The sequence below is a fragment of the Thalassophryne amazonica genome, chromosome 19 (assembly GCF_902500255.1).
Source record: "Thalassophryne amazonica chromosome 19, fThaAma1.1, whole genome shotgun sequence".
NCBI classification, from domain to species: domain Eukaryota; kingdom Metazoa; phylum Chordata; class Actinopteri; order Batrachoidiformes; family Batrachoididae; genus Thalassophryne; species Thalassophryne amazonica.
The window spans coordinates 27,195,785-27,210,833 of NC_047121.1; the positions used below are offsets into that span (position 1 = coordinate 27,195,785).

The 15,049-nt window shown below is 41.9% G+C and overlaps 1 protein-coding gene across 1 annotated transcript in view; it reads right to left on the bottom strand.

Annotated features, from left to right (window-relative positions):
• Positions 1-15,043, bottom strand: part of ccdc85ca (coiled-coil domain containing 85C, a) — a 75,421-nt gene extending 60,378 nt beyond the window's left edge. The window contains exon 1 of the mRNA XM_034195446.1: positions 14,956-15,043. The gene's annotated coding sequence lies outside the window, so the exon portion shown is untranslated. The remainder of the gene's footprint in view (positions 1-14,955) is intronic.
• Positions 15,044-15,049: the final 6 nt, after the last annotated feature.

Below are 15,049 nucleotides of genomic sequence, written 5' to 3' on the forward strand. Positions count from 1 at the left end.
CACCTCCAGGGTTGATGGGACGGTCCTCTGGGGGGGAATTGGCTTGGGGCCAACTGGCCAAGTGTGACCGGGTCTGGGGTTCCGGGGTTGTGGGGAGGGTACCTCCTGGGGTTGATGGTACGGTCCCTTGGGGGGCGTCGTTTTGCTCCATGTATACCTGGGGACCTGTGTGGGATCATGGTTCTGGCTGTTCCTCCTGGAACTGGCGATGAAGGCCTTCTGGGGGGGGTTGGACTCTGCAGGTCATTCTGGGGGGGTTGTTTGTTATTTTTCTTTTATGCATTTCTGTTTGTATTGTGTTTGTGGGGCTGTGTTGGGTTTTGGCGTTTGGGAGTTTTTCTTTTCTTCCCGGGGTTTGATGGGACGGTCCCCTGGGGAGGTTTTGGGTGGGTTTTATGTTTTTTTTCTGTGTGTTGGAGTGTATTGGGGTATGTTTTGGGGCTTTTGTTGATTCCAGCCGGCCTTCCAGCTGCGGTGCCTGTCCTGCTGTCTGTGGTGGACCTTGGGAGCGTGGTGCTGTCTACTTCCTGACGTGGACCCCGGAGGGAGGTGCTGTTCTCGGGCCTGGTCTGTTCGGTCGCCGGGAGGCTTCCCATTGATGGGGGGGTACTGTTGTGTGTTGGGGGGTGTGGCTGGATGTTTTGGTGTTCTTTTCTTTTCTTTGCTCCTCAGGTGGCATGGAAACTGATTTGTCTGTGGAGAAGGTGCTGGCTGAAGAATCCTCACCCTCATCAACATCATGTGAAGCACCTGTGACTGGTGCTCACATGCAACCTTAAAGACTTTCAGCTGAAGCAGATAATTGGATGGCGTTCTGCTTTTAAGGCATGTGTGATTCAAGCAGAACTGCCGGGAACTCGACCTTGTGATGTTCGTTTGAGACGCTGAGGACCGCACCTGGGTTTGACACATCGAGCCCGTGAAGCAAGGAAGGGTGAGGACACATGCTGTCAGCACACATTAAAGGTAATTAAGTATGTGACTAATTGTTGATAGTAACTTGGTGTTTTGTTACATAGTATACTTGAATTGTGATGAGAATTGTGCAGCTTGCTTCTCACTGCTGTGGCGTGCGGATAAGTGATCCTCCACTTGTTGTGAGAAGCTGCTCATTTGCATAAAGATAAAAAGTACAGACCTGAATGTGTTGCTGATAGCGTGTGTCTTTTGAAAGATATTGTTGTAACTGCTGACTTACCTCACATCTTCTTTGCTTCACAGAGAGTCAGTTTGTCGTGTCCACCTGGGGGGTGTTTGTCTGGTGGTAGTGGGTCCAGGAGCGCCGGACTTCTCTCCTTGCGGGCGCTGGAGAGCGTGCCAGCAGTCACTCCTCCAGAAGGACGTTGGTTTTGGTTTTGTACATTTTATTTAGGCACAGGTGAAAAATAAATTGTTTTTGTTGTTGGAACCGCTTTCTGGTTATTTTTAGCGCTGGGTTCTGTCTGACGCAGGTTCGCTCCTCAATCCGCGTCGACACATAACAACAAGAATATAATGTTTCATACTCACTAATAAATAATCCTCATAACTGTCACGTTGCAATTCTTGTTTTTTTGCAGCTGTTAAAAGTTAGATGTTTGAGATGCTGATGGTGAGACATTGACAAAGAACAGCATAACTACAGCCTAACCGATATGGATTTTTGGGGGGGCTGATACGATACAGATATGAGGGAGTAAAAAAAAATCTTGATGTCAAACTCTTGTTTTACTGTTTAAATATGAACTTTAATATAAATATAACAAACCAACCAACCAACACTCATCACGCTGCCTTCACTCACTTACCGAGTCACATTGGCTAGCATTTTCATTAAAAAAAAAAACTCATCTATTTTGGCTCTGTCTAGCTGACAGCATAGCGACACCACTTGTCTCTTGTTGCTGTAAAACACTCACTCAGATTGAAAATCAATGACACCTGGTTACTTTCCCTGTCTCTGGTAGTTAATGTGACCAAGGGGTGATGGGGTCCCAGCAATGCTTGACAGGATTGTAAACAATGCCATCGGAGCACTCTTTTTTGGACAAATTACATAATGTCACCATTCCCAATAGACACTGAAAATGGTGACATTAAGTGTTCTGTATTAGTTATTTGGTGTTTTAATAGTTTTCATATCAGCAACAATAACGCAGATACAGATATGTTGGTGAAAAGCTCATATCAGCTGATATTATCAGCCAAACAATATATCAGTCAGAGTCTAAATCCAGCTGTTTTTTCCCAATAACAGTGACAATACTTGGCAAATTAAACATGGAAAATGCTGTCAGAATTTTAACCGCTGTGCACTCATTAAGATTTGGTTTTATGTGGTTCAAATTAATCCTCAAGCGACCAAGTGGTGTCATTTGCAATCCCAGTCATATATGTTTGGGCACCATTCTGCCAATTGGAATTTTGCAAGGATCCATGTGCAAGTATAATTCAAACTTGTGCTGGGTCCCTTATGACCCTAGGAAGATCTATGAGATTTTCAACATTATAACTTCAGATGGTATTGTAATTTGCCATCTCTAATCATTACATGTTACTGTTTCATTGTTTTCCCTCTGCTATCATGCCCTGTTTCTGTGGAATGATCTCCCTGCATCAATAAAACAGTCAGATTCTGTACTTTCATGTCCAGACTTAAGATGCACTTATTTTCCCTTTCATATGGCTAGCATACTGGCATAGTATGTTACTATGCTTTTTACTGTTTTAATTCATTTTATTAGGAAAAGGAGCGTGCCACGGCCTCAACTTTATCTAAATTCTGGGTCTTTTAGTGAAGTTTAGGGCTAGTACCCGGCGATCACCTTAGTATTTCTTCTGTCTTTCTTGTTGCTTAATGCTGACAAATTACACTGTATTTGTCTTTCTGATGCTTGATTCTGATTGTTTTCTTTTCTCTCTGTTTGAGGTGCAGCTCCATCCAGAGATGGATGTGGTATTTGTGCTGGAGACCCTCCTGTCCTGTGCACCAACAGCATTTCCTGTATGTTCATTTTGTGAATTGTTTTGAAATTTGTATCTGTAGCATGGACTAAGCAGAGGGTCACCTCTTTGAGTCTGGTCTGCTTGAGGTTTCTTCCTCAGAGGGAGTTTTTCCTTACCATTGTTGCTCTGGAGGTTTGTAAGGTTAGACCTTACTTGTGTGAAGCACCTTGAGGCAGCCTTGTTGTGATTTGGCACTATATAAATAAAAATGTAATTAAATTAAATTGACTGTTTTGCAGGGAAGCGTGGCCAACAGACTGAGAACAACAAGAATTACAGCTGTACAAGCACTGAAACTGATTCTTGATGCACCGAGTGAGGATGAAAATAGCTCCAATGATGGAGCTGAGTCAGCGTCAGACAGTGAAGATTGTACCTCTGAGATGTCAGACCACCCTGATATAGAATCGATATGGAATATTGTGATGTTATAACTATCCTACCACATTTTACTATACATTGTACTCAATGAAACTTTGCTTATGATGTATTGTTTTCATTTTTGATGCTAAGAAATAAAATGAAATAAAGGCATTTTACATGATGTAACAGACAGGGTAATCAGTGTGTGTTTTTTGTCTATTTTTTGGTAAATTAAATATCAAATTCCGTACCTTACTACATTAGATGAGAGTGTACTAAATATGAAAAAACCCAAAACAATCATTTATATAGACATTCCAATATAAAGTCATTGGAGTCATATTCGTAGCTAAAACAGCTTGGTTGCTTGAGGGTTAAATTGCAAATATGATGTACTTTGTGGTTGCAGCCGTGCTGCTCAGTCCACATCTGATCCTAGCTGGGAGACCGCTTACGAAGTCCAGGAGCTGTGAGCAGGTTTCACCGTGTAGAACATCAGGAAGAGCATCCGGCACAAAATGACAAAGCACATCTCTTCCGGTTCCACTATGGTGACTCTGAGCCACTCAGGGCGGTCAAAAGCAAAGCATGATTGTAAAATGACAAAAAAAAAAAAGGTCAAAAATGCTGATGTGCAAACATGTGGCTTCTGCAGCTCTGAATACGAAGGAATGAATGTGAGCAGAGGTGAAATCTTATCTGTGAGCCCTGACTGTGACCCTGCTGACACTGTGACACAAACCACTGACTCTGTGAGACCATTTGGATGCTCTGGTTTATATCACAGAGGTCAGCTAAACACAATCTTATCTTCACGGCGGCTGAGTGCCACATATCCCACTGAGGAAGTGCACATTAGCATTCAGTACATGGTAGAGGTGCAGTGTGTTCAGTCCGTGCACGGCTCAGGACACACAATGACCAAAGAGAAGCCTGACAATTTTATAGCTGCATCATTCAGTTTGATGGTTACACTGATTTATGAGCAAAATGACCTGAAGCAGAACTAGAAAGGTACTCAGAGTCCAGAGCTCTACCAAAGTCCAGATCAAACCGTGCTGCTACATTAAAAGGTGCAATCAAGTCCATAAGTATTTGGACAGTGATAATACGTGTCCTTTTGCCTCTGAATGTCACCACAGTGGAGGTAAAGTGAGACCATCGAGATGTGCTTGTAATGGAGACTCTTAGCTTTAATTCAAGGGGTTCAATAAAAACATGAACCATTTAGGAATTATAGCCATTTTTAAACATAGTTCCACTATTTTCAGAGATCATAAGTAATTGGACAAACATACATATATCTGAAAATGAGGAGTAAATCATCACTTTTACAGTTTTCTGGAGACACATGACTTTGTTTTCATCTGTCATTAAGAAAATTAAAACAACATGGTACAACATGGTAAATGTGTCTGGAGATGGCAGTTCTCAAAAACTGAGTGAACATATAAGTAAAAGTGAGGGAAGCCAGCAAGGCACTCATGAGGACTCTGAAAGAGTTTACAGGCTTCTGTGGCTGTGACTGGAGAAACTGAAGACATCTCAGTTTTTGCCTGTTGCAAATTCCACCATGATGGACGTTACATTTGGAAGGAATCTGAGCCATTTCAACCAGTAGGTTTTGAGGTATTCAGGCAGGGAAGAAAAAGATATCCAGTGATGCTTCTGTTTTATATTATGAAAACAAAAATATCAGTGCGATGGACGTTACAAGAAAGACACACGGCCGTTTCCTCAAACTTTATTTCAAAACTCCCTGAAGACGAGTTCATGATTGATAACTCCAGGTATACAGTGGGAGTAGGCCTGCTAATATACTGAGTACAGCTGGTACAGCTGAGTACAGAATGGCAGCTGGTCGCTTTTCCTCTGTCTCTTGTAACTAATGTGAGCAAGGGGTGGCAAGGGTCCCAGCCATGCTTGACAGCATTGTAAGCAATGTCATCAGTATGCCGCCTGCTGGAGAAACTACTTAAAAACAGCATTTCTAACAGCCAAAGTGTTTTTCTGTGTTACTTATTCAGAACAATAAAAGTATTCATATTAAATATAGGTATAGGTATTCATATTAAAAATAAGGTCAACACAATATGTTCATGAAAAGTTCATACTGGCAGCCAAGTAATCGATCAGTTGACCTCTAGTTCGTAGAAAAGGGGGTGATCCTGAGTCACAAGCCACTTAGAAAGTTTTTTACAGTCTCGTAAACTCTCTCTTTAGTTCAGATTGAGAGCACAAAATGACTTAAACAATTACTTGCTATAATCAAAGAAGCATGGCCATCATTTTCTCTCAAGCTGCGCACTCTTCACATACTTTAGGCTACCAGTTCACCAGAGGAACCACATACTTCTTGTTCAACATGGTTCCAGGTAATGTTGCTAGAATAAACTAACTCCAAGTGTTTAGTGCAAAATGAGCTCCTGCTCTGTTTTCTATATTCAGACTATTTCCGTGAACTTAACCACTCCCCACCACGACACCACAGCTGCTGCTGATCAGCTCTTATCTCTAGAATCATCAGTTTGTTTGACATTCAACCTGCAAACAAAGCAATATTCAAAATATGCTACCACAGTGTGCATGGCGAAGTCAGTGTAAAAGTCATTAAGCAGGATTCAAAGCAAAAGTTCTAAAAATCCTACAAAAATTCCAAACACTTACATGGAGAAGCTGGCATGTTGCAGAAGTCATGACTTTTCCTTTCAAACTGTATTTTATTGCACTGATATGATTGTATAATAACATTAACAGGAACTGTGACTAAACTGGCAGCTATGTGTAAGAAAAACCAGCAACAGCTTTCAAATTCTGCACCTCCTGACCTGAGGAGGAGGTGGACACATGTACACAGACCCGAAGATGACACATCATCCCCAACATTCCCACAGGACAGGGGCCATCCAGCGTGAAGGCTCAGAGACTGGACAACATTCTGACCCCAAAGAGGTTTTTGCACATTTAGTCTTATATTTGTCATGGCCTATAAAAATGATGAGTTTGGTTCCTGCCACTTTGTCTGGTTTCGAGTGTCAACAGCCCCAACAGCTGAGTCTGTTCACCAGCTTTAACAGCTACTAAAATATGCAGACATCCAGTGATCAAAACTGTCACAGTTTGCAGCTGCTTCTTTTCTTTGGCATTTAAACATGCATGGCAGGATATATTTTAATACCAGACAAAATACTGAGGCAAGACACCAAACATAAATAATCAAATGAATTTATTAGGGATGTCCTGATGCAACTGCAGTGAACACATTCGACCTAATCAAGGCATTTTTATTGTCCAGCAACTTTGGCTGTGTATATACACACACACACACACACACCACAGTGCATATATATATATATACACACACTGTGGTGTGTGTGTGTCATATCATATACACACACTGTATATGATATGATAAATATGACAACTGGGTTCTATTTACATGTGATTTTTCGGTGTGTATATATATATATATATATATACATACATACATACATGGTGGGCCAATAAAATATAAAATGTTACCACTTTTTGATCGTACACACGTTTTTGAAATGAGAATTTATTTGAAAATTTTATTTACAGACTTGTAACAGAAGCATCAAATTAACATTTGATACCAAAGGTTTCCCACTTTGTCTCTTGTTTTCCGCACAGTTCAATAATTGATGACATGTTCAATCCACGCTCCTCTTCTTTGGATTTCAGCTGCAACATGCACACTGAAGTTTGTGATGACATTGATACGATATGAGATTTATTGTCATTGTCATTACACATTGCCACACATCTCAAGAGGTATTCTCCGAATTTCCTGACGGATGTTGGTCTTCAGGGCCTCAATGGTCTGTGGGTTGTTGTAGTACACTCTAATTGTACGAATTAAAAAAGTAGTAACATTTTATTGGCCCACGCTATATATATATATATATATATATATATATATATATATATATATATATATATATATATATATATATATATATATATATACACGAGGTCTGTCCATAAAGTAACGGTCCTTTTTATTTTTTTCAAAAACTATATGGATTTCATTCATATGTTTTTACGTCAGACATGCTTGAACCCTCGTGCACATGCGTGAGTTTTTCCACGCTTGTCGGTGACGTCATTCGCCTGTGAGCACTCCTTGTGGGAGGAGTCGTCCAGCCCCTCGTCGGAATTCCTTTGTCTGAGAAGTTGCTGAGAGACTGGCGCTTTGTTTGATCAAAAATTTTTTCTAAACCTGTGAGACATATCGAAGAGGACACGGTTCGAAAAATTAAGCTGGTTTTCGGTGAAAATTTTAACGACTGATGAGAGATTTTGAGGTGATACTGTCGCTTTAAGGACTTCCCACGGTGCGGGACGTCGTGCAGCGCTCCCAGGCGCCGTCGTCAGCCTGTTTCAAGCTGAAAACCTCCACATTTCAGGCTCTATTGATCCAGGACGTCGTGAGAGAACAGAAGTTTCAGAAGAAGTCGGTTTCAGCATTTTATCCGGATATTCCACTGTTAAAGGAGATTTTTTTAATGAAAGACATGCAGACGGATTGCAGCGTCGGCTCGCAGCCGCCGCGACGTTCTTCCACAGGAAAAACACCTCTGTTGGAAGCCTTAAGGACAAGTTGGAACATGTCCAGCTGTTAAAAAATTTCTCATATACTCACTCCACTGAAAGCCATCAAAAGCCGCCTGGATTTTACAAATGGTTATCAACACGGAGGTGTTTTTCCTGTGCCGCCGCACAGCGCCGGCTGCGTCCCGATGCGCGGACCCGTCCTGAAATGTGGAGGTTTTCAATCAATCAATCAATCAATCAATTTTTTTATATAGCGCCAAATCACAACAAACAGTTGCCCCAAGGCGCTTTATATTGTAAGGCAAGGCCATACAATAATTATGTAAAACCCCAACGGTCAAAATGACCCCCTGTGAGCAAGCACTTGGCTACAGTGGGAAGGAAAAACTCCCTTTTAACAGGAAGAAACCTCCAGCAGAACCAGGCTCAGGGAGGGGCAGTCCTCTGCTGGGACTGGTTGGGGCTGAGGGAGAGAACCAGGAAAAAGACATGCTGTGGAGGGGAGCAGAGATCGATCACTAATGATTAAATGCAGAGTGGTGCATACAGAGCAAAAAGAGAAAGAAACAGTGCATCATGGGAACCCCCCAGCAGTCTATGTCTATAGCAGCATAACTAAGGGATGGTTCAGGGTCACCTGATCCAGCCCTAACTATAAGCTTTAGCAAAAAGGAAAGTTTTAAGCCTAATCTTAAAAGTAGAGAGGGTGTCTGTCTCCCTGATCTGAATTGGGAGCTGGTTCCACAGGAGAGGAGCCTGAAAGCTGAAGGCTCTGCCTCCCATTCTACTCTTACAAACCCTAGGAACTACAAGTAAGCCTGCAGTCTGAGAGCGAAGCGCTCTATTGGGGTGATATGGTACTACGAGGTCCCTAAGATAAGATGGGACCTGATTATTCAAAACCTTATAAGTAAGAAGAAGAATTTTAAATTCTATTCTAGAATTAACAGGAAGCCAATGAAGAGAGGCCAATATGGGTGAGATATGCTCTCTCCTTCTAGTCCCCGTCAGTACTCTAGCTGCAGCATTTTGAATTAACTGAAGGCTTTTTAGGGAACTTTTAGGACAACCTGATAATAATGAATTACAATAGTCCAGCCTAGAGGAAATAAATGCATGAATTAGTTTTTCAGCATCACTCTGAGACAAGACCTTTCTGATTTTAGAGATATTGCGTAAATGCAAAAAAGCAGTCCTACATATTTGTTTAATATGCGCTTTGAATGACATATCCTGATCAAAAATGACTCCAAGATTTCTCACAGTATTACTAGAGGTCAGGGTAATGCCATCCAGAGTAAGGATCTGGTTAGACACCATGTTTCTAAGATTTGTGGGGCCAAGTACAATAACTTCAGTTTTATCTGAGTTTAAAAGCAGGAAATTAGAGGTCATCCATGTCTTTATGTGTGTAAGACAATCCTGCGGTTTAGCTAATTGGTGTGTGTCTTCTGGCTTCATGGATAGATAAAGCTGGGTATCATCTGCGTAACAATGAAAATTTAAGCAATACCGTCTAATAATACTACCTAAGGGAAGCATGTATAAAGTGAATAAAATTGGTCCTAGCACAGAACCTTGTGGAACTCCATAATTAACTTTAGTCTGTGAAGAAGATTCCCCATTTACATGAACAAATTGTAATCTATTAGACAAATATGATTCAAACCACCGCAGCGCAGTGCCTTTAATGCCTATGGCATGCTCTAATCTCTGTAATAAAATTTTATGGTCAACAGTATCAAAAGCAGCACTGAGGTCTAACAGAACAAGCACAGAGATGAGTCCACTGTCCGAGGCCATAAGAAGATCATTTGTAACCTTCACTAATGCTGTTTCTGTACTATGATGAATTCTAAAACCTGACTGAAACTCTTCAAATAGACCATTCCTCTGCAGATGATCAGTTAGCTGTTTTACAACTACCCTTTCAAGAATTTTTGAGAGAAAAGGAAGGTTGGAGATTGGCCTATAATTAGCTAAGATAGCTGGGTCAAGTGATGGCTTTTTAAGTAATGGTTTAATTACTGCCACCTTAAAAGCCTGTGGTACATAGCCAACTAACAAAGATAGATTGATCATATTTAAGATCGAAGCATTAAATAATGGTAGGGCTTCCTTGAGCAGCCTGGTAGGAATGGGGTCTAATAAACATGTTGATGGTTTGGATGAAGTAACTAATGAAAATAACTCAGACAGAACAATCGGACAGAAAGAGTCTAACCAAATACCGGCATCAGTGAAAGCAGCCAAAGATAACGATACGTCTTTGGGATGGTTATGAGTAATTTTTTCTCTAATAGTTAAAATTTTGTTAGCAAAGAAAATCATGAAGTCATTACTAGTTAAAGTTAATGGAATACTCAGCTCAATAGAGCTCTGACTCTTTGTCAGCCTGGCTACAGTGCTGAAAAGAAACCTGGGGTTGTTCTTATTTTCTTCAATTAGTGATGAGTAGAAAGATGTCCTACTTTTACGGAGGGCTTTTTTATAGAGCAACAGACTCTTTTTCCAGGCTAAGTGAAGATCTTCTAAATTAGTGAGACGCCATTTCCTCTCCAACTTACGGGTTATCTGCTTTAAGCTACGAGTTTGTGAGTTATACCACGGAGTCAGGCACTTCTGATTTAAAGCTCTCTTTTTTAGAGGAGCTACAGCATCCAAAGTTGTCTTCAATGAGGATGTAAAACTACTGACGAGATACTCTATCTCCCTTACAGAGTTTAGGTAGCTACTCTGCACTGTGTTGGTATATGGCATTAGAGAACATAAAGAAGGAATCATATCCTTAAACCTAGTTACAGCGCTTTCTGAAAGACTTCTAGTGTAATGAAACGTATTCCCCACTGCTGGGTAGTCCATCAGAGTAAATGTAAATGTTATTAAGAAATGATCAGACAGAAGGGAGTTTTCAGGGAATACTGTTAAGTCCTCTATTTCCATACCATAAGTCAGAACAAGATCTAAGATATGATTAAAGTGGTGGGTGGACTCATTTACATTTTGAGCAAAGCCAATAGAGTCTAATAATAGATTAAATGCAGTGTTGAGGCTGTCATTCTCAGCATCTGTGTGGATGTTAAAATCGCCCACTATAATTATCTTATTTGAGCTAAGCACTAAGTCAGACAAAAGGTCTGAAAATTCACAGAGAAACTCACAGTAACGACCAGGTGGACGATAGATAATAACAAATAAAACTGGTTTTTGGGACTTCCAATTTGGATGGACAAGACTAAGAGTCAAGCTTTCAAATGAATTAAAGCTCTGTCTGGGTTTTTGATTAATTAATAAGCTGGAATGGAAGATTGCTGCTAATCCTCCGCCCCGGCCCGTGCTACGAGCATTCTGACAGTTAGTGTGACTCGGGGGTGTTGACTCATTTAAACTAACATATTCATCCTGCTGTAACCAGGTTTCTGTAAGGCAGAATAAATCAATATGTTGATCAATTATTATATCATTTACCAACAGGGACTTAGAAGAGAGAGACCTAATGTTTAATAGACCACATTTAACTGTTTTAGTCTGTGGTGCAGTTGAAGGTGCTATATTATTTTTTCTTTTTGAATTTTTATGCTTAAATAGATTTTTGCTGGTTACTGGTGGCCTGGGAGCAGGCACCGTCTCTACGGGGATGGGGTAATGAGGGGATGGCAGGGGGAGAGAAGCTGCAGAGAGGTGTGTAAGACTACAACTCTGCTTCCTGGTCCCAACCCTGGATAGTCACGGTTTGGAGGAGTTTTCAGCTTGAAATAGGCTGACGACAGCGCCTGAGAGCGCTGCGCGACGTCTCGCACCGTGGGAAGTCCTTAAAGCAACAGTATCACCTCAAAATCTCTCATCAGCCGTTAAAATTTTCACCGAAAACCAGCTTAATTTTTCGAACCGTGTCCATTTCGATGTGCCTCACAGGTTTAGAAAAAATTTTGATCAAACAAAGCGCCAGTCTCTCAGCAACTTCTCAGACAAAGGAATTCCAACGAGGGGCTGAACGACTCCTCCCACAAGGAGTGCTCACAGGCGAATGACGTCACCGACAGGCGTGGAAAAACTCACGCATGCGCAAGCATGTCTGACGTAAAAACATATGAATGAAATCCATATAGTTTTTGAAAAAAATAAAAAGGACCTATACTTTATTGACAGCCCTCGTATATGTGTGTGTGTGTGTGTGTGTGTGTGTGTGTGTGTGTGTGTGTGTGTGTGTGTGTGTGTGTGTGTGTGTGTGTGTGTGTGTGTGTGTGTGGAATGGTGGGATAGGTTGTTTGCTTTAAACATGGTCTGTATTTCTGTTTTTACTGCAATCCTATATGGATATTTATGTAATTATTACTTCAAAAAGAAGCACCCATGAGAATAAATCTGTATGTCTCACTATTATGTAAACAGTGCAATTAATCTACGGCTCATATGGCCGATCAGTGGCAACTATGACCCCTTACACCACTACTGCATTATAGATTGTGCAGATAGGGCCCAGGGTGTTTCAATGTCCAGTGAGATAGGCTGTAATCTACAACCTATATGTAAAGAACCTCAAAGAAGAGACATGAGACTTGATGGCCTCACACAATCGACAGCTAATAGTGAATTCCACAACAAATCACAGCCTCCACTTGTGGATATTCACTGATTTGCAGTCAGACTGCGCCTCCTTCCAGGTGACACCCTGTCTCCGGCCTGGCCCGACCCAGCACAGCTCAGCCAGTCTAATAAAGAATTAGCACATTTGTAACACCAGCAGGATGCTCCCGTCAATCACGTCAGGAAGTCAAACTGCAGCTGGAGCATGGAGGTGCTGAAACGCTGGACTGCCACACGCCCTGTGATACTTTCTTGTAGGTTTCCTCAGTGCTCAGATGGGGATCACAGCTGAGTTTCTTCGCTCAGAATGGTTTGCATGCTGCTGCTAACATACTTGTTTAGCAGGTTTGAGTGTGTGCAGCCAAAAGCCAATGACTGACTCATCCACCGCAGGAGAAACTCAAGCTCCTGACTTCAGGAATACAGTTTATCTCCGTGGCTGTGACCTCCCACCGCTGACTGCAGGCATCTCACACAAAGTGAGCACGAGCCTGTGACCGGGAGAAACCAATCGAATTCCGCGAACACCGCCACCCTCTGAGGAGACGGGGCTCGTGGGAATCAGGGCGGAAAACGACACACAGGAACTCAGGGTTTGCAAGTTAATAACAAGGTGTGCTCGCCATGTTCTTCACCACTCTGCGCTGTGGGCCTTCCTGAAGCGGAGGTTAACGCCAGTTTCTCGTTATGTCGTCTCACAACTTCTCCTGGTAGATTATAAGCGTAATCATTGAACATAGTCTGCTGACAACTTCTGGAAAAAAATCTCTTTCTGGCTGGTGTCCTTCTTGCTGGGAATCCAGCAGACACTACGGATGCATGATACTGGTGTTTTGACGATATTTGATATGTTGATATTTTCAAACAATACAGTAAAGTTTTGAGGCTGAGAAATGAAACTTCCCCCTAAAGGGGTGAGTTTAATTTAGAACTATGACAAAACCAGCCTCACTGCTTTGCAATAGTATTTGATTAAAATCCACAAAAACATGTACATGATGCCAAGAAGTATCCTTCGGGAGAAGAAAAAAAAAAAACTCAGGCAGGACCAAACGGCTAAACTACTGAGCGCGAGTGCCTTTTGGCACTAATGAGTCACCACAGCAGATGCAGAAGAAGCGGTGTATTTAGCATACAAGCTACTTCCGTTGTCCAGCATACCACATGCATACTGGCTGTAAATATCGCTCATGGTCGCCTCAGGGGTAACGTTCACTCTGTACCATGGCTTCAGCTTATTGGCTTTGGCGACAGTCAAACGTGTCACAGTAAACGTCATCGTCTTCATGTCTGTGGTTATCAATGACGACAAGCAGTAAGATCCAAGCCCGGCTCGATAAACTCGATAAGCACACTCGCCACCTAGTGGATGTGCCGTTTTTTTTTTTTTTTTTTTTTTTGTACCAGCTGTACCGCCATCAATAAAATTTGCCAAAATAAAAAAATTTAAAAAAATTTATGCTGGCTGATTTTGGCGTGCGGGCGAGGATGATCAACTATGGGGTTTTTTTGTTTGTTTGTTTGTTTTTTTATGATGCCTAACATCAGATGATTTCTTCAGGACCCAGAATGCAAGAGAAAAAAACAAATAAAATTAAACAAACAAACAAAAAACACTTCAGCTGCTTTTTGAAACAGCACATGGAGGTTTTTCCCAACACAAAAATTAACACCTCAGTTTTTTCACAGTTGAATAGATTTCTGTGTGTCATATCAGAGGCAAGTACGTGCGAGTGCGTGAATCAAAGTCATGCTCGTGTCACCGCACCTTAATGCTGATATTAGCCAACATGCACTAAATGGTCTTCCAGCGCACAGTTTCATTATTTATTTTTCATTAAATAATACTAAGTGGCCCTAAAGAGTCACAGTGCACATTTTACGAAAGGAACTGGCTATTCGCACGGCGGCCGCAGGAATAACTCTCATTCCACTATTCGCCCGGCAAGACCCTGGTGGCAAAGTCGGAACCGATGAAGGTGCTGACACAGCAAATTTGCGCATTTGCTGTGCGAATAACTCTCATTCCACTATTCGCCTGGAAAGAAGTGTGAGACATTTTCGCTTTGACGCTGCGCCACGCTCTTTTCGTTGTATGTATGATAAAATCGATTAGTGTACTGTAGAGAAGACATCTTCAGCTTCAAAATAAAAAAAAAGAAATCATCAAAATCGGACAAATATTAAAGGAGTTATGACATCTTGAATGCAGTATGTTTGTTTATACAAGTACTTCCAAGTTTTGCCACCAGAGTCTCGCTGTGCGAATAGTGAAATGAGAGTTATGGACACGGCCGCCGTGCGAATAGGGTCGGCCTTTGTGAAATACTAAAATAATGTTTTCCTTATGCTGTGGTCCCGGACACAGACACCCCCCCCCCCCCCCCCCCGCTTTGAAACTGTGCCTACGCCCCTGCTTCACGCACTCAGATGGACACTCACCGCTGAGTCCAGCACAAGTCCCTCTGTGGACGTGGGGCCCGGACAGGTCGTCCGTGGACCTCCCCAGAGATGACAGCTTTCCGTGGTGGTCCGG